Source organism: Dipodomys spectabilis, unplaced genomic scaffold, assembly GCF_019054845.1.
Source record: "Dipodomys spectabilis isolate Male_0828 unplaced genomic scaffold, ASM1905484v1 ptg000094l, whole genome shotgun sequence".
NCBI lineage: Eukaryota > Metazoa > Chordata > Mammalia > Rodentia > Heteromyidae > Dipodomys > Dipodomys spectabilis.
In genome coordinates, this window is record NW_024870771.1 from 21350804 (window position 1) to 21377901 (window position 27098).

General features: G+C 39.0%; 1 pseudogene; it reads left to right on the forward strand.

Annotated features, from left to right (window-relative positions):
• Positions 1 to 7512: 7512 nt before the first annotated feature.
• LOC122112432 lies at positions 7513 to 20039 on the forward strand (annotated as a pseudogene).
• Positions 20040 to 27098: the final 7059 nt, after the last annotated feature.

The window sequence follows — 27098 nt, forward strand, 5'->3', positions numbered from 1 at the left end:
ACAGACAGACAGACAGAGAGACAGAGACAGAGAGAGACACAGACACAGACACAGAGAGAGAAGGAAGGACCAGGAAGAGAGGGAAGAAAGGAGGAAGGTAGGGAGGGAGAAAGCAAAGGGAAAGAAAAGGAAGAGAAAGGTAGGAAAGTACACCAATTAACATCTCAACAGGTATCAGAAACCAGACACACAAGAACACAGACAGATTCCTCCATGACTCATCTGGAAAGCACATAACCCAGAACCTTAATTGTGATATTTGAGGAATCTACAATAGCAGTAAAGCCTCGTTTCATGTTTCTGAGGGGTGATACAGTGCAAACATGTAGCTAGGCTTCAAGAGGAGCATATGGAACCCCAGCCCTGCCTGGCCTCTCCCAGCTTCTGCTGACTAGCTAGGACTGCCAGGCTATAGGGTTCTGCCAGCAGATGGATTTTACAACACCCACCCTGATGATGAACACTTTAGGCATGATAGTCCTCGCCCTGTGTACAGCTGGAGATCAATCTAATTTGCTCACCTCCTGAAGTTATCTGGCCCCTGCCACTCCTCCTTAGGAAGCAAAAATGAAGCACCCTTGGGTATCACAGCATGAAGGGTTCTCTAGTATCTGACAGTGACAGAAGCAGGGCTAGTAGCTGGGTAGAAACAAAAAGCCATGTGCCACAGCACCACAGCCTAGCACCATCACCCATACCCTGTGGATAATAACACAAGAGCTCTAACAGTCTCATCTTGATTTTTTTTAAGAAAATGTATACATCATCAGGGAAGGTGCTGTTTAAATCCATCCACTTTTTTCTTCTCAAACTGACAGATGATTTAATCAACTTCCTTAACAAGCTGTGAGGAACTGACCTTTAGAAAGCTTCCTGCAAGCAGGAATATTTAAAAGCAAAAGCTGCCCAAGCACCAATGGAATAAAAAGTGATTCATTCACATGCTCTGTTCTATAGACTTCGCTACAATCTTGGGTTGAGTGTCTGGGCAAGGACCACTTCCATAGGTCCTGATCTTCAGTGGGCACTTCTGCACACTCCCGCTAATGCAAGACCCCGGCAGGAGTCATTATTCCTATACTTTACAGATGAATCTCCTGGAGCTCAGAGAGGTTAAACAGCTCTATCAGCGTTTCATACCTTGGGAGATACCACTTGACAGGATTTCATGTCTGCAATTCTTTTGGTTCCCACCCTAACCCAAGTAGGAGTCTCTCAGTGAAATGACAACACAGGTCCCTTTGCCTTTGCCTTTTGCCTTTGCCCCTATCAAACTTTGGCAACCACATCCAGATGGTGGTGAGAATATATCCAGTTACATGCCACCTGATATGCCTCTAGGCCGAACTTAGACTCTCCAGTTTCTTGTAAGGAGGACAGAGCTTACAGTAATGTCCTCTTCATTTGGATCCTGTTCAGATGCTCATCCCTGGTACCATTCTGTCCTCAGGTCAATTGAAGCCTAAACATGTCAATTCATCATAACACGATCACTAAAAGGGCTTTTACCTTTCCTAGTGCCACCTCTTTATTTTTACAGATGAGAAAAGGAAGACATAGAGACATAGAGATAGGGGGTGGCTTGCCCAAGACTAGCTCGCAGAATGGATTACGTGGCTATTCTACTGCAAGGGAGCACAGTCATTTCTTTGAGCTCACTCCACATGACTGCAATATGCATGAAAAAGCAAGCCACATTATCCTCTCTCCCAGGGCACCCAAAATACTCTGATCCTTAAAGCTCAGGTTAGGTGCCAGATTATATATACTGTAAAGAGAATTTACGGTCTCAGCCATGCCGTGGAGAAGTGCTCATCTCTAAGAACACAGGATTATAAAACGAATGTCAATTTTACTTAGTCTTTTTGCAGCATCTCGTAGAGAGACAAGAAACAAGGCAAAAGATGGACGAAACAGCCAAAGGCAGTATTTTCACAATAAAAAATAAAAAAAGAAATGTACTCATTATCTTGCCCATGTAATTGTAACCCCTCTGTACAGTATTTTCACAATTAAAAACATGTAATCATCCTTAGTTTTCCTTTAAAAAAAAAAAAAGAAACAGCCGAAGGTCCTTTTTTATATGCCCTCAGGCTTTTACCCCACCTCGAGTTACTATTGCTGGAGTTTTCTGAGTGAAACATTCTATAGCGCTATGTTAGCTCATCTGAAGCCCCATAAGCCACAGTCAGGTCCTAAGACCAACCTTATCTCTCTCATCACAATTCCTTATCTGCTCAACCTACATCCATAGACAGAGCCTTTGGTTTTAGCCCTTTGTCCCCACAACCCTCCATCCTTAATTAGTGGGAAGCCAGAAGCAGGAAGTAGGCATGCCACTCAAGAAGGAGGCATGTAAGTGTCACACTTGGAGCACAGTTAGTTCTATGCTTCAAGACCAGAGCAAACAAAAGTGTTTGAGAACTGCCTGGTGTAAGACTAAAGAGGAGGGAAGCTACTTGCAATAGCTGTGTGTGTGTGTGTGTGTGTGTGTGTGTGTGTGTGTGTGTGTGTGTCTGTGTGTATTATCTTTCTGTGTATATGTACATGTACATGGCTCCACTGGTGCTTCTAGACGATACAATCAGCCCTCTGTATCCAGTTCTTCATCTGTACATTCAACTAACCACAGATCAACAATATTCTAAACAAAATGCACTGGCACATTACAGGCTTTTTCTTTTCATTACTGCGTAAATAATATAATATAGCAGCTATTTGCATGGGATTTACTTTGCATTTGGTAGCATAAATAATGTATGCAGGAAGAAGGGCATATGCATATACTATGCCATTATATATAAGAGAATTGAACATCTGCAGATTGAAGTATCTGTGGGGGATCCGGGCTCCAACTTCTTCTCCCCTGAAGAAACCAAAAGATGACTATATATGTGCACCTGTGTCTATACTTGCTTTTCTTAGGTTTGATCCAGGACTTGAACTCTTGAACTTGGTATTTGACATTTTATCTCATTGGCTAGTACTCTAACAAATTAGCCATGCCTCCAAACCCCTGTACTTGTTTCTAGATGGAGGGTGTGTGTGCCATTTATATGTGAGTGTATGAGATAAATAACTGTGGAAAACTGCCAACTACACCTAATGCTATTAGAGATAGAAAAGCCTTCAAGGCAATGAGAAAAGAAATCTCTCTAAAGTGTGTGTATGTGTGGAGTTACAGAGTAGGAACTGATGAAATATGTTGACTTCTGATTCAGGGTCAATAGGTGATACCTTTGAAACTTATGTAGCCCCTAGGGCCATGGTACTAGGTATCTGATTCTGAACTGGGTCTGGTATACACTGAGGGTTCAATGAATGCTGGCTCTGAATATGCTTGTTGAGAGGAACCAATTGAGTCTATAAGAGAAGGATTCCCTTCCCTTTGGATCTAAAAAAAAAAAAGGAGCCAGCTACAAACTTAAATGCAAGCCTCTTTACTCTGTGCCTCTCTCAACATTTCAGAATCTGAGCAAATTCTCAGGAACAAACTACATCCTGGTCCTTCAAAGGTTACATCTGCTGTTGGGGATAGTCTTGGATATCTCAGACAGCCCACCTAACACAGAAAGAACTAAAGCAAGTCCATGCCTAGCAGCAAAAACCTTTCGAGACAAATACAGTTCTTAACAGTGACTGCTCACTATGCTATCAAAGGCAGAGCACTCCTTCAACCAAATGTCAGCTCTAATCCCCCACTTATGAGTGTTGGAAATAAAGTGATGCAATAATTACACAATGTGCAGGAAAATTAACAAATATATTCCCAATACAAATGATTTATTGAGCCTACGCAGCCACCGCCTGCCTTCTCTCTTTAATGGAAGCTGTAAAAATGGTGCCCTGTGCTTCAATAATCACAATGATTTCTTATAAACCACTGATTAAGCAATAGACAAGACAAGCACTTTGGAAACTCTAAAATAGCTCTGATTTGTTGGACATCTCTCCACAATGATGGTCTCTCAGCCTAGGAGGCCTATTAAAAATCATATAATGGTATTTCAGAAAGGACCTTTTGCGATTAAGGTGAGAAGAGGAGGTTAAATGGCATGCTGAGGGCATATGGTAGAGCTGGCATGAGACCCAAATGCCCTGATTGCCAGTCTTTTCCATGATCCCACATAGTCACACTTATTGATGTGGTATTACTGAATATAGGCCATTACCCCTTATTACCTGCCATTTGAAAACCAAGCTAATCCGTGTGTGTGTGTGTGTGTGTATGTGTGTATGTGTGTGTAATCTAGGCCACTAATTTACCAAATGTGTGTGTGTGTGTGTGTGTGTGTGTGTGTAATCTAGGCCACTAATTTACCAAATGTGTGTGTGTGTGTGTGTGTGTGTGTGTGTGTGTGTGTGTGTAATCTAGGCCACTAATTTACCAAATGATCACTGTATTGGTGACAGTAGGATACTGATATATATGGCCATCATGTGAACTGGAAGAGTTAGGTAAGAGTCAATGACACTTGTTTAAAAAATGGGAGACCACAGTCTCTCCTCTAGAGAGACTACTTGAGCTCCTTGGATACCAAGGTTGGATACCAAAGGTAATAAGAGGAAAGCTGTTTGCAGGTTTAGTGGATTGTGAAGTTATGACTATGAGAGAAGAGATTGAGGGAACAAAAAATAATGGAAATAGTAAGACACATAGAGAATATTTAGAATCAAGGATAATACTGTATTTTAAGCCAAGAGAATGTACAGATCAATAAGATATTTATATACATCACTATGAGCTTGTAAATTAACAATGGTTATCCTTCATTCACATTACTCTATTTCTCATTCCAGGTAAATAGTTAAAACACCCTGATGGAATGATGATTAAATCCTTTCAAATGACAAGTTCCTTGAAACTTTCATGAAACTTAAGTATTCATTCTCTAGATAAGGCTAAATCTGTGTATATATGTAAAATGATGAACACAGTTTCATGATATTCAGTGACTCTGGTTTAGAAAGTGAAATTGTGAAACGAACCCTCAAATATGTATTTTAATGTTTTTGTTTCTTTCATGCATGTGTTTCTAACGCATTTATAAGATTATTTCTTTGTTGCTTTGTATGTCCCTCCCCCACAGTGTAACCCCCGCTTTCACTATATTTGATGTCAGTATAACATGTGGAGGAGATGGGGAAAAACAAGTCGTTTAAGGATTCAGGTGGACCTGTTGCAACAATGAGAAGTACAAAATGTCATGTCAAAACCAGCTTTACAATGTCGGTGGGGGGGGGAGGGGGGTATGATTGGGTGGGAGGGAGAGGGGAGGCTGGGAAGGGAGGTGAAGGGTAAACAAAGGAGGAGGCTGCAATGCTTGGTAAGAAATGTATGCATTATCCTGCCCATGTAATTGTAACCCCTCTGTACAGTATGTTCTCAAATAAAATAAAATAAAATTTAAAAAAAAAAAAAGTGAAATTGTGGCTCAAGTGGTAGAGTGCCAACCTTGAGTAAGAAAAGCCAATCAAGAGTGTGAGGCACTGAGTTTAATCCCAGTACACACACACACACACACACACACACACACACACACACACACACACCAAAGAATAAAACTAAAAATGGAAAACCTAGTTCAAATGAGATCAGGTAAACTGAGGGGATAGATATGGTTAGACACATAGGAGATATGGTTAGGCAGATGTAAAGGTAATGCATTATATGCATACCTTTATATGTCATGTTGAGTGGAATTCCCTTTACACAACTACTAAAGACAATGAAACAAGAAATAAAATTGTAAAAATTAAATTAAAAACTGTAAGGACCCTTATGAAATTATACCAATAGACCATAAAATAGGATACTGTCTAACAATTCTGAAGTTTCATTTACTCTATCAACTGAGATACAGAAATAAATAGTGTATACATTTTTTATTGGACACTGTGCTAAGTGAGGTAATGAAATCTCATCCCACGCTATTCAAGACAATCGTTGGTCATCATGTTGTACATAATACACAGTCACTAATTGTTTAAAAGCTGTCTTGAGTATCAGGTTGACTAAAGGATTGTCAGAGTACTTGTGTTCAAGAAATCCTTTTTAGTTTAATAGCAGCCCCAAAGTACACGTTAACATAGGTGCTTAGCATGAGTGTTTACTTCTGTCAGAAGTGGCAATCATTTCTGGAGGAGATGACAGTAGAGACACCTCAGATATGGTGGGATTTCTAGTGGTCCAAGGAATACCAACTCAGTGTTGCAGATTACCTTTCCACTCTACAAAAATGTTTGGGACAGCAGAAAGAGAAAAATTCTTATTGGCAAAAAGTAATAGAAAATCTGGGCACTGGTGAGAATCAGGGACAACAGCCCAAGCAGAAAAGTCCATGAGACTCTTAGCAACAATTAACGACCAAAAAGACAAAAGTGGAGTTGTGGCTCCAGTGATAGGGCACCAGCCTTGAGGGGGGCAAAAACTTAGGGACAGCACCCAGGTCCTTAGTTGAAGCTCCAGAACCCATACACAGAAAGAAAGAAAGAAAGAAAGAAAGAAAGAAAGAAAGAAAGAAAGAAAGAAAGAAAGAAAGAAAGAAAGAAAGAAAGAAAGAAAGAAAGAAAGAAAGAAAGAAGAGAGAGAAAGAGAGAGAGAGAGAAAGAGAGAGAGAGAAAGAAAGAAAGAGAGAGAGAAAGAAAGAGGGAGGGAGGGAGAGAGAGGGAGGGAGGGAGAGAGGAAGGAAGGAAGGAAGGAAGAAAGGGAGAGAGAGGGAGGGAGGGAGGAAGAGAGAGTGAGGGAGGGAGGGAAAGAAATAAAGAAAGAATGAGAGAGAAAGAAAGACAGAAAGAAAGAGAGAGATGGGGAGAGGGCAGGAGAGAGAGAGAGAGAAAGAGAGGGAGGGAGGGAGGGGAAAATAAGTACATGCATTTTATTTTACAGATGGCTTCTTCTTTCTCTCACCCCCCAACTTCCAGGAGAGATTTAATTACTTTATAAGGATATTTTACAAAGTTCTTTAAGACCTTCAGCCATAAGATTCTCTGAGGAAGAAAAACCTCTGACCACTTTATCTATTTGGGGACTATAAGTAAATGCACCATTAGATTAGATCGACGCTGCACTCATTTCACGGTACCAATTTCTATTCTATTAATTCTTTACTTAAATCTACTAAGCACCTCTTCATTTGCTTCACCCCTGTTATAATTTAATATGTACAACTAGAGTCGGGCTTAATTGTTTCTCACATGAGCTAGAAACTAATATTTGTAAAAATGCATCCATTTAAATGAAACCCCAGCAAGATTCCTCTGCTCCTTGCAGCCCCATCAACGGTAGCCTGGGTTCAACTCCTGTGGAGACTCTTTCCAGCATGCCACTGATTCCATTAGCCAAGAAGCGGCCACTGCTGCCTGGGGACTGTCCTACGGCCTTTCGGTGGCTGCCAATCCTGGCTAGCTCCTCTCCTTTCCCCCCTCCTTCTATCCCTCCATTCATCTTTCTTTCTGTCCTCTCTCTGTCTTTCTGTCTATATCTGTCTCTGTCTCTGTCTCAAATGCAATATGACAGTAGAAATACACTGTATGATCATCCACAGCCCACTTTCTCCTCCTACTACCCTCTATGGAGAACCTGGCTTTGCCTTTCTGGATCAAAAGGTGAGAATTCGACGGGATCTTCACCAAATTGAAAAGAAACAGGAAAACATGAAAGAAAACAAGAATGTAACAAGAGCCATCTGAATGGAAAGGGGGTGATTGGTAGGGGGCGGTGGGCATTGAGTGGGAACAAGGCTCTTTACAGAAGGCTGAGAGACAGAGTTGATACCAGAAACTTGCAACACCTGGATGGGGTCATTTGTCTCTGTGGTCTCAAAGAATGTGTCCATGGACACAGAGGCAAAAGTAAAATCGCCAAGATTTATTGAAGAAAAAGATAAACAGAGCTCCCACCAGATAAGAGAGGGTCACAACGGAGGATACATCACCTATGGTGCATTGTGCAGGGGTTAATAAAGTGTCTCCAACAGACACTTTATATATATATATGAATTCTATGCCTCCATCAAAAAGAATGACACCACCCCATCTGTTAAAAAATAAAAAGACTTGGAAAAACTGTATTGAGTGAAGTAACCGAGACCCAAAGAAAAATAGGTCCCCTGGTTTCCCTTATTTGCAATAACTAGTATATGTCTAGGACAACCAGAAAAGGTGAAAAGCTATGTACATATGACCATATAAGATGATGCTAAGCTAAAGGAACCCCAAAATAGGGATGCAGTGGTTTTATCTTTGTTTTTGTTGTTTTTAATGTACTTATAATGTACTATGTGATTTTTTGTTTCTTTTGTTTATTCTTCCCCCATGGTATAACTCCTGTTTTCATAGTATTTGATTCCAGTGCCCTGCATCTTGTATATACATTTTTCTAATTTAGGGAGGAGAAGGGAAATAACAAAAAGCTGAAATAAGAAAACAGGTTGACCCATTGTAACAATGACACTATGTACAAGACACTATGTTGAAAATGTACTTTACAACTTGGGGTGGAGGGAGGAGTTTCGGAGGTGGGGAGGAAAGGGATGGTAGGGGAAAAAACAAAGGAGTGGGAAACAATGCTCAATAGGAAATGTACTCATTACCCTACTCACATAGCTGTAACCCTTCTGTACAGTATCTTTACAATAAAAATATATATTAAAAAGTGTTCTACTTCAAGACAGGCACCTATGACTTACCGCATAATCACAGCTACTCAGGAGGCTGAGATCCAGAAAACTGTGGTTCAAAACCATTCTGGGCAGAAGTATGTGTGAGTCTCCATCTTCAAAACAGCAAGCAAAAAGCAAAGATGGAGGAGTAACTCAACGAGTAGAGTGCCAGCCAAGCAAGCAAGCCAAGCAAAGCATGAGTCTCTAAATTCAAACCCCAATATTGCCAAAAAGAAAAGAAAAAGGAAAGCATGTCTACTCCTTCTAAATATTGCCTGGCTTTTATTTAATTTATTAGAAACTCATCATCTCAGATGAGAGACAATAAAAATGTCAGGCAGGAAGATTGCTCTACAGAGAATTCCAAAACATTATCAATGAAATTTAGCACCTAAATAATTTCTATACACAGGCAGAAACCCTTTCTCCTGATACTCAAGGAAGAATAATTCCCTCTGAAGATAACTGTCCGTAGCCTGATCCTTGAGATGTACATATGAGATATGTGATAATGAAGTATGGAAAGGGATGTGGGTTTCCTAGTGTGTCCAGTGAGATCATGGTGCTCTTATAAGTAAAAGGAGAAAATCAAACAAACAAAAAAAAAAGATGTGGACATCTGGCAACCTCAGGATATCACCTTCTCTTGCTGTGTTTGTACCTGAAGAAAAAGAACCTGTAGCCAAGAATTGTAGGCAGCTTCAAGAGGCTGAAAAAGACCTTGTTTCTCCCTAGAGCCCTAGAAGGAGCCAAGCCCAGCTCACCCAAACGTTTACCCAGTGAGACTGTTTAGGATTTCTGACCTCCAGATCTATAAAATAGCAAATACTTGTAACTTTAAGCCACTTTATTTATGGTTGTTTACTGCAGTAGAAATAAGATGTATGTATTTATGAACACAACACTATCCACCTGCCTTCCAGAAGCCAGTGCCCTGAGCTAGGAGCCCTGTTGTCAGTTATTGTCAGCAACTTGAAGTGAAGAACTCCTCAGTTGCACTTCAGAGAAAACTTTTGTCATCCACATGGAGCCAGTAGAGCACTGTGGAGTCTTTAGCATGGCATATTTGTGGTTTTCAAAGGCTCTGTTGGCCTAGAGATCTAAAGGCTTCTGTTTCCATGAGAAAATAAACTCCAGTGCCAAACACTTGACTGTCTAATGAGTATTTGTAATTCTTCATATTGGTAAATTGGGTGCCACCTGTCATCTATGTTGATGGCTCAGCATGAACCATTGGTTTCACACTCCAGACATACAGGAGGCCAAATTAACTAAAAAGTCTGGAATTCTAGCTTGTGGTCTGATCCAGAAAAATAAAACAACCTGCTTTATCATGTGCCTATAAACCACATGAACTACATGGGCTGAAGCACGATATTTTCTTCCACATAAAAGCTCAGCAAGTACACCGTCCAGTATCTTATTAAGGATTCCTAGTCAACATCTCCATTGCTGGAAAAACTCATATCTAAGACTGCTTTCAAGGTAGCACAAGGACACAAGACTCCTGGAACCTTATCCTCAGAATTGCAAAAGCCAGAATGTAATTTCACACACACACACACACACACACACACACACACACACACACACACTTTATTAGACAACAGTGTATATTGGCATAGTAAATATCTGGTGTCCAAATATGGAGTAGATACTAATTTTAAATATATTTTACTTATTATTTTGACATGGTATCATGACCAAATATCTCAGTTTTCTTCAGTCAGTCCCTGCTTTTATCTCTTACCTTTTCTTAATTATTCATAATTTCACCTTTCACTCTCAGAATTCTGCCATTTTGATGACAAACTAAATGGTCACTGCTTATATAAAAGTTCAGTCATACATTTTCTTAATCTTGTCTGGTTCTTGTCTGGAATTAAGATCAAAGAACTGATCCAAGATTTAAAAAAAAAGAGAACACATTGCAAAGCAGCAGAACTTCTTCAAAAGAAAAAAGCACACTGCCAAGCGAGACAGCAGGCTCCAGCCAAATCATTTAAGAGCCCTGTAATTTAGATCACTTTTTTATTCCCTAGGTAAGGTTTTTAGGATATCCCTATTGGGAGTGATTAAGCTAATTGGGTTTGACTGGCAGGTCTGGATTAAACTCAAACCATATTGTGCCATATTGTGTTGTTAATCAGATGCATGAGATGCAGATAATATTCATAAGCTGGTAAGCAGGGGAAAACACCTAAAATGGTACTTGGGATCATAGCTGGGCAAATTACACAAGCTCTGGAGATTGCTTAGAACCATCGGTGGTCCTCCTTCCCTTTTTGCAGGATGCAGGCAACTACAAGAACTGGGGTAAAAACCACAAAAGAAATGTTTGGGGACCTTGTTGGATGGTCTGAGAATAATTCACTTCACACTGCTCTTATGTGTTTGATGTCTGTTGTTCATCTGTGACTTGTGTGTTCTAGTTTCCTCTATCAGGCAGCTTTGCCTGGTTTCAATGGAAAGGAAGACTCTCCTGAGTTTGCTGAGATCCTGTGTAGTTCAGAATTGACACCATATGAGAGAACAAAAAGAAGGAAAGATGTTCACTGAAAAGCAAGTGACAATGAATATGAGAACTTGAGATATGATATAACTAAGGCAAACTATGTCTGGTAACTCTGTGTGTGTGTGTGTATGTGTGTGTGTGTGTGTGTGTGTGTGTGTGTGAGAGAGAGAGAGAGAGAGAGAGAGAGATAACCTCCCAACCTTCCCTTCCTAAACCGCAGCATTAAGCCCCGAACCTTGTCATTGATCACTTGAAACTACAAGAAATTCTTTCTCACTATTAATATGAAATATGATCTATTTTTTCCTGAAAAACACTCCTGTTCAAGTTTAGCAGAGCTCTGTGTGGTCAGTAATACAAATAGAGACACAGGTTCAGATAGATAGATAGACAGACAGACAGACAGACAGACAGACAGACAGACAGACAGACAGACAGACAGACAGACAGATAGATAGATAGATAGATAGATAGATAGATAGATAGATAGATAGATAGTCATGTGTGGCATCATAGCACTTACAGACAGAATAATAGTTCTGTAAAAACTGTATCTTTCAACAAGACTACACTAAAGCTACCAGCACAACTATGTTTATTGCAGCCTTATTTACCGTAGCTAAGATATGGACCAACCCAGATGCCCCTCAGTAGATGAATGGATCAAGAAAATGTGGTATATATACACAATGGAATTCTATGCCTCCATCAGAAAGAATGACATTGCCCCATTTGTTAGGAAATGGAAAGACTTGGAAAAATTATATTAAGTGAAGTAAGCCAGGCTCAAAGAAACATAGGTCCCATGGTTTCCCTTATTTGCAATAACTAGTATATGTCTGAGACAAGCAGTAAAGGTCAGATAAGGTGATGTTAGGGAAATGAACCCTAAGATATGTATTCAAATGTTTTTTTATTCTTTCATGCGATTGTTTCTAACACATTTATAAGATTATTTCTTTGTTGCTTTGTATGTCCCTCCCCCAGGGTATAACCCCTGCTTTCACTGTATTTGATGTTGGTATAATTTGTGGAGGGGAAGGGCAAAAACAAATCTTTTAAATAGAGATACAGGTGGACCCATTGCAACAATGAGACGTACAAGTCATTATGTTGAAAACGAACTTTACAACTTTGTTGGGGGGGAGGAGAGTTAGGTGGGGGGAGGGGAGGCAGGGGGGGAGGATGGGATGGGAAGGGGAAACAAAGGAGGAGGCTACAATGATTGATAAGAAATGTACTCACTATCTTGCCCATGTAATTGTAAGCCCTCTATACAGTATTTTCATAATAAAAAAAAACTGTATCTTTTAATGACATCACACTCCGTCCTCGTTTGTGCAATTACGTTCTATTATATCTGCACAATGATATAATGGCCAGTGACTCATTTCTGAGCATGTTCACCCATCATTCAGCAGCACATTTTAAATAATACACAAAACAATAAAATTGGTTTTGATTTACATATGTATTATACAATAGTTAAGTCAGATTAAAGGTATCTTTTGTCTCCCACCACCATTTCTTCATGAAAACCTGGCGCAGATGAGAGAATCATGGAAGATTATAGTCCAAGGTCCCAATAAATTTATCCAAGTCCCCAGGCAAATCTGTAAGACCCTCTCCAAAGAAACTAAAAATAACTAAAACAATAAAGTGGCTAAGGCATGGCCTAAGTGTTAGAGCACCATTCAAACCACAGTACCACCGAAACATACACACAACCATCCCCATACATACACATACATATTTCCTTTACTCCTAGCATTTTGAGACACACCGTACATGGCTGTTACACATTATCATAGTTCTTTTTGCACAACACCACATCTCTGCTCTAACTGTAACTTGATCAGTTCTTCCCATCCTTCCCTACCTCACCTACTCTCCTCCCAAAAAACTTGTCTTACAGTATAACTAGGTGCCGAGGCTATTCCTGGCCATTTCTTCGTGGGAATTGTTAGTAGATCATTTTCCATCACAGACTGTAAACTCTGTCTTTTTTTCCCTTTGCTATTAGTGCTACTGCCAAAGAAAGGGATGGACAGACACTGATGACAAGAAGAAAAAAGAATCCATTCTAATCTGTTTAGTAAGAAGTAAAGCAAATAATACATAGAATTGAATCATTTGTTTTAATCACTTTTTTATCATTGCTAATTAAAATACAAATTCATTTGCTTTGCTAACTAACTGCCATTCTTCTAGTATGTTAAATGTAAATAAGCAAACCAAATGTTCATGGCCTAATCAGGACAAAATCTTTCTAAGGAAGATTTTTGCTTCTCTCTTTAGCGGGCATTAAAGAGGCATCACACCTTGGGATTAATGGTAACAATTTCAGAGGTATCTGAATCATGGTGGGTAAGAAGCTTGAAAGGTTTGGATAGGACATATAACACACTGATTTATGTGCTAGGAGTCAGGAGTCAGGATTGAATTTGATCTGCCTGGCTTCAATTTCCACCTTCCTGTGTTAACTTGGGGAACTTAAATTCCTAACCAGTCTGTGCCTCGGTTTCCTCAACTAATTAAGAGAAATAGGGGTGATACCATGAGAATGGAAGCGTGAACCCTCTGAAAAGATTCTCCCTTCTAAAAGTAATGAGATCATTGGAGAAAACATCAGAATCAATGCTACGGGAACTGTAGAAATTCCATCAATCAGTAGGGAGTCCACATGTTATTAGTAAAAATCAGTAACATACCTAATGTTTTACCTGTTTTTCTAAGTCCCTGCCTCTTGGTTCCAGGTTCGCTTTACTTGTATCTACCCACAAGCGTGATAGCCAGAGGAAAGGTAGAGTAGGTTTGGAACTTCCACAAAGCTGCATTCCCCCAAACTGTCAAGGGTTCATCTCTCCATTGGTTCTTTGAAAGCTCTTAATGCAAGTAAGTCTTTATTTGACCTTCTTTACCTTTGATGTAAAAAGCCTTTCCTCCTGATCATCCATCAAGACCATCAAGGCAACCTTTAATTCTGTAGCTGCCTGAACTGATAGAAACAAGAGTTATAATTACAGTAAGCTAACCAACACATTTTACAAAGAAAATCTGAATAATGAGATATCCTTACAGGCTTTGAGGAGCTATGATAAATTTCTAAGAATCTGGAAGACTACACATGTGGTATGTAAAATTTCTTTCTGTCACTACAATAAATAGCTGAGATATTCTACTTACAAGGTAAAAAGTTTAATTTGGCTCATAGTTTTGGAGGTTTCAGCCCATGACCAGTGAGTGGTTCTGTTGCTTTGGGCCAGTGTCAAGATAGCTTATCATAGCAGAAGTATGTGGTAAAGCAAAACCATACAATCCATCATGAAACAGAGGAGAAGGTGGGAAGAGCCATGGATCCACTGTCCCCTTCCAAGGCCTTCCTCCAATAAAAACCTAAAGACCTCCCACTACAAGGTTCTATCACCTTTTTTAATACCATTACCAGGGAATGGTATTGACTATCCCTTAGTGGATAGTGAGGATGCAGACTGTAATATTTGATTAACTAAGCTTTCATGAGCAGGGCTAAAACACCCACAAAGAGAGACCCAAGACTGAATTAAGCTCTCACCTCTAGAGAGTGTAAGGCTCTTCGCAAGCAAGAGGTAAAGCCAGTCACAAAAAAAAAAAAAAAAAAAATGTTGCATGCTTCTGTTTATATGAGCTGTCCAAATAGGTACATTGGAGATTGTCAAGTGCTATATGGAAAGAAAGAATGAGAACTGTTTCATTCTATGTTTGGGGGAGGAAAGGATGGAAATGTTTTGAATCTGATCACAATAACAGTTGCACAACTCTGGGAATACACTGAAAAAAAAAAATCATTTGGAAAGGAGGAAAGGGAGAAAACTGCCGTGGGGCAGGTAACAAATTAGACAAGGAATGTATTCACTATCCCTCTATACATTACCTTGACAATAAAATTTTTTTTAAAAAAGGGTGAACATAGCTTGATGTGGTGGGACATACCCATAATTCCAGCTACGGAGGAGGTGGAGGTTGGAGAATCATGATCCAAGGCCATCCTGGAGCCCTATCTATAAAATAAGCAAAATGAGGTGGGGGTGTGGCTTGTGTGTTTAGTCCAAAGCCTTGATATCAAACCCTAGTACCATCAAAAAGGTAAGGAGAAGCAAATGTTTCATTCAGAATTTATCTCATTTATATAAAAGACAAAAATAACAATGACATCTCCCTGAAAAGCCTAGTGTGAGGACTAAAACTAAAGGCATGTGAAGCAAATAGCAATACAACTCGATTAGAGGTAGTGATCGTGGTTGCGGTGACATCATTTGTGGGAAATATATTATGAGGAATAACTATTATAGATTAATAATTATTATAAAATATTGAAATAACTATTGGGAGAATAATATATGAGATATCTATTATGTGCAAGGTTTAAAGCCAAAATTTCAAACCCAAAAGTGCTCCATCTGCATTCGTCTTTGTTTCCCTATAACCTTGCCTTCCCATAGACCTGTCCCAATGTTCCCAGTCTTCCCAAATATGGGCCTGAAAACCCTTGGTTTCCATTCATTCCAAATACCAACACCTACCTCAACAATATCCCTATTTCCCACTTGGCTTTAAAGTGAGGATGTCTCCATATTGTCCCACGTGCTGTGTCCCTTGACTCATCACAGAATAGAGACTACTCAACACACACCCACACAGCACAACAAATCTCAGACAGCCAGGATATAGGAAAGGAGATAATTTTGGAAATGAAGAGATCATTTCATAACGTGAACAAAATTAGAACCGGTTTTTGGGTTTGCACCAATTTGCAATGTTACCACTCACAGAGAAGGTGACTCATCAGTCAGCCACCCTATCCCAAGCAAGAGAGACAAATTACCCAGCTGCACACATCATAAAAATGGAAATAGAGGAGGTTGTTCATTAATGCAGATTAGTTTAAAGCTTGGAATGGTTTTGTTCTGCTGAGATTAATACACACTCAAGAAATTCTCAGTGGGCCTTGTGTCCTAGAAATATATAGTCCTTACTACCTCCCTGACTAATGAATCTTCCAACTTAGGAAGAGCAACCTCAGTCTGTATTGAGACAGTCAGGATTAGAGCTGTCTAGAATAGAAATCCTATAGCCTGTCTGCACAGCTGCATTTCTCTCATCCTTAAACAGAGAGGGATGTTTGTAGTTTTGGGGTGTTTTTTTTTGTATTCTGGTCTCTTACCTATTTTCTGACCAAGCACTGAGCAGTAAATAATTCAATAAGCTAATTAGTTAAAAAGTTAATGTGCTGTCCCTCTTAGTATCAGAATATAAATACAATTTAAAGAGTGCCTTATATGCCATAGCATAAAAATTACTAATAGGAGATTTTTGAGACTTCAAGAAAAACTAAAGGAGGATTTTTTTTTTCTTTTTTAGTTAATGGGAGGAGCTAGGTACTGCTCTAAAGCACCCCGTACAGGTAGCTGCTGCCAATTGCAATGAGATTACAGCTGATTTGGATGTTCAGCCCAATTCTGGAATATAGGCTAGTTTAGAGCAGACACTAATAATTACAAGGTAGCCTGTGTCTTCCTTTTCATGTCTCTTTCTTTCTCTCTTGTTTTCCTCTCTATCTCTCTCCCTCTCCCCTGCCCTGTTACCCTCCTTCCCTTCCCCTTTCATATATGGTCATTTCCCTCCTTACTATGTTAATGTGTTTACTCTTTCTTCATGAAATTGGTATGGTAAAACTCCAAATGTTGCACACAAAATAAGACAAAGTCCCCTAGTAACATTAGCCACCATAATAGTTGTGTTTATTGTGATGGTTAATGTTACTAAGGGAACCTTTAGAGTCTCTTAAGAGTATCCCTTAAATAGCAACCAATCTTATAAAATTAAATTGTTTACAATGCATGCCGATTATAAGCAAATAATTCTTAAACACACTTTCCAGTATCTATATTTACAGACTATTTATACATATTCCTACACATACTGTAAAAAAATACAATATGAAACATTTATGAAGTTAAAGGATAAGATTAAAAGAGTTATCAGCAGATAATTATACGATGCTGACCTTGGGGTGAAAACAATGAGATTCTGACCAAAAGAGAAACTAAAAGTTTGGCTCAGGATATAATTAAATTAATAGAATACTTTCCTATTACATGTAAGACCCTGAGTTCCTACCCTACTTTAAATAATGTATTGGGAGTGGAAAACTGGGAGAGAGGGAAGCGGAGAAAGTGTTCAAAAAGAAATGTGCTCTTCAGGTCAAAACTTCCTAAATGAAGATCCAGAGTCACAACAAATCAATGAAATATTGGATAAATGAAATTGCATCAAACTGAAGAGCTTCTGCATGGCAAAGGACATAGTTAGCAAGATAAATAGAAAGCTCACAAATGGGGAAAAGATCTTCACTAGCCATACAACAGGCAAGAGCTTCATATCTAAAATACACTCAATGCAAAAAATTAAACCTCCCCCCCCCCACCAAATTCCCAAAAAACAACAACCCAGTTAATAAATTGGCTAAAGACTTAAGGAGAGATTTCTCTAAAGAAGAAATAAAAATGGCCAATAGACACATGAAGAGATGTTTAACTTCTCTGGTCATAAAAGAAATGCAAATCAAAACAACATGGAGATTCTACCTCACCCCAGTTAGAATGTCCATTATCAAGAAAACTAACAATAAAAGATGCTGGCAGGGATGTGGCCAAAAGGGAACTCTACTACACTGTTGGTGGGACTGCAAACTTGTTCACCTACTCTGGAAAGAAGTATAGAGATTCCTCAAAAGAGTAAACATAGAGCTTCTATGTGACCCCACAATCCCACATCTAGGCATCTATCCAATTGACCACATACCAGGCTACACTAAAGCTTCTAGCATGACCAATGTTCATTGCAGCAGCCAATAAATGGAATCAACCAAGGTGCCCTTCAGTGGATGAATGGATCAAGAAATGTGATAGAGAGAGAGAGAGAGAGAGAGAGAGAGAGAGAGATAGAAATAGAGATATAATAGAATTCTATGCTTCCATCAGGAAGAATGATATTACTCCATTCATAAGGAAATGGAAAACTTGGAAAAAATTATATTAAGTGAAGTAAGCCAGACCCAAACATAGGGTGCTTGGTTTCCCTCATTTGTAATATTTAGACAATAACTATAAATTGACAAGTAAACTCAATGGACAGTAAAAGACAAATAATTACTCCTAGACATGATTAATTAAACAGCAATCTAAACATACACACAATGAGAATAAAGGAAGATATTCTTAGGAGAAGATCACAAAGGCTCAATAGCAACGTGCCTAAGATCATATAAAGTGATGCTTATCAAAATGAACTTCCAGAAATGAAAGTAAGAGGTTTTATTATATTATTTTTGTAGTTCCTTTTGTTCTTACCCTTTTACTTTGGTTTATTCTCTCTGTTGTTTGGTTTATTCTCTCTGTTGTTTGGTTTATTCTCTCTCTTGTTATTTGTTGTCATTTCTGTGCCTTTTGTCTTGTATATAAGTTTATCAGAGTTGGGGAGGGGAAGAGGAAGGAAAGAAATGATGGGACAAAGGGTGAACCCATTCAGTAATGAAATCCACTAGATAACTTTGGTGGGGAGGAAAGTCAGGAGGGGAAAAACTGGGAGCGAATGAGAGAAGGGGTGGCACTGTTCAAAAGGAAGTGTACTTATTACCTGACTCATGTAACTGTAACCACTCTGTACATCACCTTTACAATATTTTTAAAAAGGAAATGTACTACTCTTTACCTGAATTATTTAACTAAAACTCCTCTACACATTATGTCTATAATAACAACAAGAAATGGACTCATTACTTACTCATATAACTGTAACCCCTCTGTACAACATCTTTACAATAAAATAAAATTTAAAAAATAAAGTTGGTTTAAGCATTTTGTTTTTTCCCTTCCCCTCCTCAAATTAGAAAAGTGTATATACAAGATGCAGGGCACCGGGATAGAGGTTAACCCATTGTGACAATGAGATGTACAAGACACTATGTTGAAAATGAACGTTACAACTTGTGGGGGAGGGAAGGAGGGAGAAGTTGGGGAGGTCAGGAGGGAAGGGATGGTAGGAGAAAAACAAAGGGGGAAGTAACAATGCTCGATATGAAATGTACTCATTACCTTATTCATGTAATTGTAACCCCTCTGTACACAATGTTTACAAAAAATATATTAAAAATAAAGTTTGGTTTTATGTTAACCATTGTACTTAATTCCTTTTACCAAAAACAGCGTCTGATTTCATCCTTAAATACCCTACATGACATAAATCTATTCCAGTATTTCATCTATGATAGAAAAGGAAAGAAAAGGAGGTGCCGCAGCTCTGGATGCAGGAAGCGGTGGATTCCATGGTGAAGAGTGTGGAAAAGAGAGCATCCAGAAGATGCAGAGCCTCATGTTCTGATGTAGTGCCACCTGCTGTGAAGATAACTAGGCGTCTATGCAACAGGTACACCAGTGCATCCAGTACTGCCATGCACCTCTGGCTCAAGCACAGGCCTTGGTGACTAGTGAGTTGGAAAAGTTCCAGGACCACCTGGCCCGATGCACCATGCATTGTAATAACAAAACCAAAGACTTAATAGATGCAGGGAATAAGGAGCTTCAGGTGAAAGAGGAGCTGGACAGTTGTGTGACCAAGTGTGTGAATGACCACATGCACCTCACCCTAACTTTGACCAAGAAGATGAAGGAGTCTCTTTCATCCATTGGAAAATAAAAGTCTTTGCTAATGACCATGGGGCTCGGGGCAGGGAATCTATTTAATGAGAGAAATGGGAATTTTAGCCTTGTAAGCAATGTTTAAAATGAAGAAACTAAGGATAGCAACAAGTTTAAGGCAGATTCACTTGCCTGTGGACCCTGGATCTTTTGTGTTCTAATAATAGAAAGTGAAATGGAAAAAACTGGTGCTAAAATTTCAGTCACGATAGCATGGGAGAGTGTTCCAGAGCCTAAATTTCATGTGGCAAATGCTTTTCTTGGCAGTAGAGATCTCCTAGGTACCAAGCCAGAGATCCTACAAGTACAAGATTCTTCTTACTACACAAGATACAACAGGTTGGCATGTTCCTATAACCCACCTCTAATCTGGTGAAGTTTGAGGAGGGTATGTCTATTGCCAACTCCTGTTTACTGTAAGTATCACATCACACTACATCACCATTAATTGTACAGCAAATTTAGAGGGGGAAAAATGATTCTGGATCTTTAGTTTTGCTTGGGTTTGTTTTATATACAAGAGCATGAGATAAATTTAAGATACAGACTTGGAAGAAACAATAGTTTGAATGGGAATTTGAATGGTTCCTTTTGCCATTAAGATGTAAATTTGAAGTTCTGACATTGCATTTTTCAGCATGGAGACCACTGCAAAATCATAACCATCAGTGTCACACTTGAGGGTGGAAAACAGAGCTTCCTCCACTAACTAATAAGCCCTGAGGCTTTTTGTAGCAGAATGATAGGATGGTCTTGACAGTGATGCTTCCCATTGCAGGGGAAAGGGATCCATAATACAGCATTCATAATAAACACTAAAAATAGGAACGATTGGCTAGGTAAGAGAATTGTAACCTACTGGAATCCCAAAGCCCTCAATTTTGTAAAGAAGAATGGAATACAAGCCTAAACCCAGCATTATTTACTTAGCCCCTGAATTAAGAGCCTAATTGATACCATCCCGTGGGCACAGGAAGGTCAAAAATTAAGCAATTTGAGGCTGAGAAAAGCTGCAGCACCCTTATAGAACATAGACGCAGATTCATTACCAAATACCAGTTTGCCTAGTGTCTTCACCACATATGGTGTTCCTGCCCTAGCATAGCATGGCACCTTATCTTTTGAGTGGGGACCATGTTACTATTTTTAAACCAATTTATTACTTGAAATTATAGCCTGTTTGCTGTGCAAAAGCTGTGATATATATTTTCCTAGTGGTATGATTTTTAAATGACCTTATATTGTTTCCCACTATCTAGAGGATGGATATTTAACTTTATGCTTCTTGTTATATGTGCAATAAATTTCTTATGATATCCCAAAAAAAGGAAAGAAAAACATATTCCTTGATGTTAGTTTCAGGTCTGTCTGTCTGAAGCCCAACTATTCTCCCAGGGGAAATGAGACTAAATATATAGATTCTGGAAAGACTAGGTAGGAAGGGAAGGGGAGAAGGGAGGAAAGGAAGTGGGAAAAATAAAGTTATAATTATTGATGTAAAGTAAGCGTATCTTGCCTTATTTGATAGCAAATGTTTGCATTCCAGATTCTTTTTTATTATAAAGGTAATATACAGAGGAGCTACAGTTACATAAGTCAAGTAGGTATTGAATGCATTTCTTTTTGAACGGTGTCACCTCTTCCCTCGTTTGCATTCCAGATTCCTGTCAAAGAGTATAATTCAAATTTCTATTCTCTGCTCCTTATCTAAAGCCAAATGATAAGAAATCATTTATCCTGGAGAACTGCCTAAAAAATATGTACTCTACTCATTCTATGAAATCAATAGCACTTAATAATTAGAGAGGGAGCATAGAGGCCTTTATAAATCCTATGTAACTTTTGGAACCTTCTCCTAACATATATATTATTTTTCTGTTATTTATATACATAAATACATATACACACTAAATAGACAGATAGACAGATACATTCATTGATTGATTGAATGAATGTTAGAGGATATACAGAGAAACCATTGAAGCCTTTTTTGCTTCTCCTAGTTATTGCAAATAAGGGAAACCATGAAACCTATGTTTCTTTGGGCCTGGTTTACTTTACTTAATATAATTTTTTCCAATATAAGATGATGTTAAGTGAAATGAACCCCAAGGTAGAGATACAAGTGGTTCGTCTTTCTTGCTGTTGTTTTTAACATATTTAAAATGTACTATGTGATTTTTTTTTGTTTCTCTTGCATGTTCTTCCCCCACAGTATGACCCCTGTTTTCACTATATTTGATGTCAGTCCCCTGCATTTTGTATATACATTTTTCTAATTTGGAGAGGGGAAGGGAAATAACAAAATGCTGAAATAAAGATACAGGTCAACCCATTGTAGCAATGAAATGTACAAGACTCTACATTGAAAATTAACTTTACAACTTGTGGGGAGAGGGAGGAGTTGGGGAAGTGGGGAGGGATGGGATGGTAGTGGAAAAACAAAGGAGGGGAGTAACAGTGCTTGATAAGAAATGTAGTCATTACCTTATTCATGTAACTAACCCTTCTGTACAGTATTTTTATAATAAAAACCTAAAAAAAAAAAGAAACTATTGAAGCCAGCATGGATTCTGTGGGGGACTATGAACTCAATGTAGTTCTTCTTTCTTTTTAAATAGCTTATTTATTATTATCTTTAAGTAGTTGTTGCATACTGTTCCCTGTAATCTCACATAGTCTATCACACTAGACACTCATCCTACAGAAATCAGCATAGAATCATAGTAGAGAGTGGCTGATCTGCCATCTCACAAGAACTACAAGTTACTTTGTCAGGTCTATTGTGGGTATGCAGAAGAACCAAACAGAAAGACATTTGGTGTGTGGGGGTTCTTAGTCCAAAATAAAGTCCAAGCAGCTCAGGGTAAACTATTACACTTAATCCTTATGCCTCATACAGGCTGACTTGAAGCACAAGAGTAACTACAACCACAAAATTTTACCTTTTTAATACATGGGACAGAGGGCAGGATACAGGAGCGGTGTTCCTTCTGATCCTGGTTTACCTTCTTATTGCCACCATTTTCATCTTTCTTGTGCCCTGTCCCACCAAATCTAGTTAATGAAGAATGTGGCCCCTTTGCACAGCTGATGAAAGGGTAACCCCTCTCCCAAGAACAATGACATCATGTGAGAAAAGCAAGATAAAACTTTGTGTGCAAAATAAACAGCTGCTCACCTTTGTTTATGAAAACAATGGAAATGGATACCAAAATGATCATAGTAGCTATCGCTAGTGGATATGATTGATAAAAATTTTGATTGTAATGCTGTTGTCTAAAATTTTCGACCTAAGTCCACATTTTTTTTTTGGTCCGGTCGTGGGGCCTGAACTCTGGGCCTGGGCGCTGTCCCTCAGCTCTTCAGCTCTAGGCTAGCGCTCTACCACTTGAGCCACAGCACCACTTCCGACTTTTTTCTTTTTGCTTATGTGGTGCTGAGGAATCGAACCCAGGGCCTCAGACATGCAAGGCAAGCTCTCTACCACTGAGCCACCTTCCTAGCCCCTAAGTCCACATTTATACTGTTCATAATAAGAAGGAAAGAAAGACTATGAAAAGTATCAGAAAAATAAATGAATGTTATAAGGAGTATATATGCTCTTCTGAGTACTTCCAAATAATACCATACACTTCATAACAACATTTCAGCCAATAGTAGAACTTGAGACTTATGGTTAACCCATAAGAACCAAATGAAGCCCAGGTGAGGGATGAGCCACAGGATCTAGATTTGTGTACTATGTTCAAAAATAAAACCACTACACAACGTTCTCTCAGATGTCCCCATCTTGTGAACATTTTTGTAATAACAACTTAATGCATGTTATTCCACCTCATTTTCACAACTGCTTGAGTCACCGATGCTGCCTAGCTTTTGTGTATGTGGGTGACAGTCCTGATACTTAAACTCAGGGCACAGACACTGTTCCTGAGCTGTTACGATCAAGCCTAGCACATTACAACTTTAAGCCAAAACTGCATTTCTGGCTTTTTGGTAGTGAATTGAAGTTAAGAGTCTCACAGACTTCCCTAGCTTTGAACCTGGATTCTCATATCTCAGCTTCCTGAGTTAGGATTACAAGCATGAGACACATGCACCCAGGACAGTCTAACATTTTAACTAAAAGGGATGAGCCTGTGACTTTTTGAGTTGCAAGAAACAAACCCCTAATTACATGGCTAGAAAACAGCAGGCCTACCACCATCACATTATAATCTTCACGAGATCAGTAGAGACCAAGGAAAGGATCCTTAAAGCTGTCAGGGAGAAAAGATCAATCACCTATAAAGGGAAAACAGTCAGAATAACTACAGATTTCTCACTAGAGACAATGAAAGCAAAAAGGGCCTGGAATGATGTATGCCATGTCCTGAAGACAAACAACTATGAACCAGCTAAAGTTTCCTTTATAACAGAGGGACAAATAAAAACTTTCCACAGAAAAGAAACATTGAAACAATATATCTCCATGAAACCAGCTCTATAAAAGATAGTTAAAGATATCCTACACATAGAAAACCAACAAGAGCATGATAAAGGCCAAGAAACCACCCCCAAACAGAGAACCCAAGAATCATTAGAAAAACCCAGTTAACAAATGGGATTGCGTGAAACTGCAGAGCTTCTGCATGGCAAAGGACATAGCTAGCAAGATCAATAGAAAGCCCATGGACTGGGAGAAGATTTCACTAGCCATGCAATGGACAAGGATCTCATATCTAAAATACACTTAGAAGTCAAAAAAATTAAATCCCCAAACAACAAATCCTCAAAGAAACAACCGCTCCATTAATAAGTGGGCTAAAACTTAAAGAGAGACTTCTCTGAAGAGGAAATAAGAATGGCCAATAGACACATGAAGAAATGCTCGACTTCTCTGGCCATAAAAGAAATGCAAATCAAAACAACATTGAGATTCCATCTCACCCCAGTTAGAATGACTATAATCAAGAAATCTAATAACAACAGATGCCAGATGGGATTTGGCCAAAAGGGAACGCTACTGCATTGTTGGCAGGACAGTAAACTTGTTCAACCACTTTGGAAAGCAGTATAGAGGTTCCTCAAAATACTCCACATAGAGCTCCCCTATGACCCAGCAATCCCACTTTGGGGCACTTACCAAACATTCACAAACAAGGCCGTACTAAAGCTACTAGCCCAACTATGTTTATCACAGCATTATTTACCATAGCTAAGATATGGAACTAACTTAGATGCCCTTCGGTAGATGAATGGATCAAGAAAATAAATGGATCAAGAAAGCCAAGAATACATATATATATATATATATATATATATATATATATATATACAGGAATTCTGTCTCCATCAGAAAGAATGTCAATGGCCTATTTGTTAGGAAATGGAAAGACTTGGAAAAAATTATATTGAGTGAAGTAAGCCAGGGCCCCTCCCGCAAAAAATAGGTCCCATGGTTTCCCTTATTTGCAATAACTATTATATGTCTAGGACAAAGAGAAAAGGTCAATAACTGTGTATATATGACCATATAAGATGATGTTAAGTGAAATGAACCCCAAGATAGGGACATAAGAGTTTTATCTTTGTTGCTCTTATTTTTAATGTACTTATAATGTACTATGTGATTTTTTTGTTTCTTTTGTATTTTCCTCCCCCATGGTATAATCCCTGTTTTCACTATATTTGATTCCAGTGCCCTGCATCTTGTATATACATTTTTCTAGTGGGGAGGGGAAGAAACAAAGATACAGTTTGACCCATTCTAACAATGACACTATGTACAAGACACTATGTTGAAAAGGAACTTTACAACTTTCTGGGGGTGGGGAGGGAGGACTTAGGAGTGGGGAGGGAAGGGATAGTAGAAGAAAAACAAAGGAGGGGGTAACAATGCTCGATAGGAAACATACTCATTGCCTTACTCATGTAACTGTAACCGTTCTGTACAGTATCTTTACAATAAAAATATATTAAAAAGAAGAAGAAATAAAATTAAAAAGTGCCTTTTCCTTGCTGTTAAAAAAAAAGAAAAAGAAAACAGCTGGCCTGCATTCTACACTGAGAACTGTCTGGGCTCTTCTGTTATTTCTCAAATGGTAACCATTATCAATGAAACGGTTACCATTCACATACCACCTGCCAAGTTTCAGACATAACTGGTAAAGAAAATCTCTGTGTAGTGTCAGACTCACTCTTTAAACCCAAGGTTGCATACCTATACTCTAGATGTGCAACACTGCAAGCTCCATCAATAGGATAAATGAGAGTTAGGAGCTCAGTGACCCAATAATGAGCCTTTCTGAGGATATCATGTCAGCACCTGGAGACGTAGTACCACAACCCATAGCCATGGCTCTGAAACATAGGCTCCCCCACAGCCTGGCCAGGCTTCTGTTACTTTATTTCCTAAAGTATCCTGAAGGAAAGCAATGTTTCTTCTCACTGCAAGTCTACAGGCCCAAACCTGGGGACAGGTTGGCTGGAATTTGCATCAAATGGCTGCTTGCTGGCTCTGGACTGGAAACTACAGCTGACAAGGCCAAGATTTCCGTCTCACTTACCTTTTTGAGAAACAGAGGAGGAAACCTCTTTATAATTTGCTGTGGCTGCACTAATCTCCACTAGCTGTCTCACAAATGCCCACGTATGGTTGAACTGAGTCTTCAGTGAGGCTGAGAGAGAGCAAGAAGAATTACTTTTGATGGGTCACATTTGACAGCTATGACTTTAGACTAATGAGAATTTTTGATGCATTTGCGGACCTGACGTTTTTATACTGCCACTAATTTCAACGGCACAAAGAAGGCCTCTAATCTATCTCAAAATTCATTCTTCCCAGAGCTCAACATTCCTGGAACTCGCTGTATGACCATACAAAAGCAGAAACACTGAATAGATTCGTGGTAACACTACGAACAGAAGTGGAGCAATGACCCAGCAGAAATCCCTACAGCCTTCCACAAAGTAGAAGGGGGCATGGTTGATCACTGTGTTGAGGAGGAAAGTCTGTAATGATAGCAGTCCCTCCTCTTTTCAGATCTTCAGTTGCTCCTTGGTTTCCTATTTCCAGTAGGACTAATCTAATTTGTTGTTCTATAGTTAGGGAGCTCGGAAATCTGACATGGTGTTACAAAGCTAAGATCAATTCTGTATCCCATTTGGAGTTTCTAGGGAAACATAGGCTTCATGTGT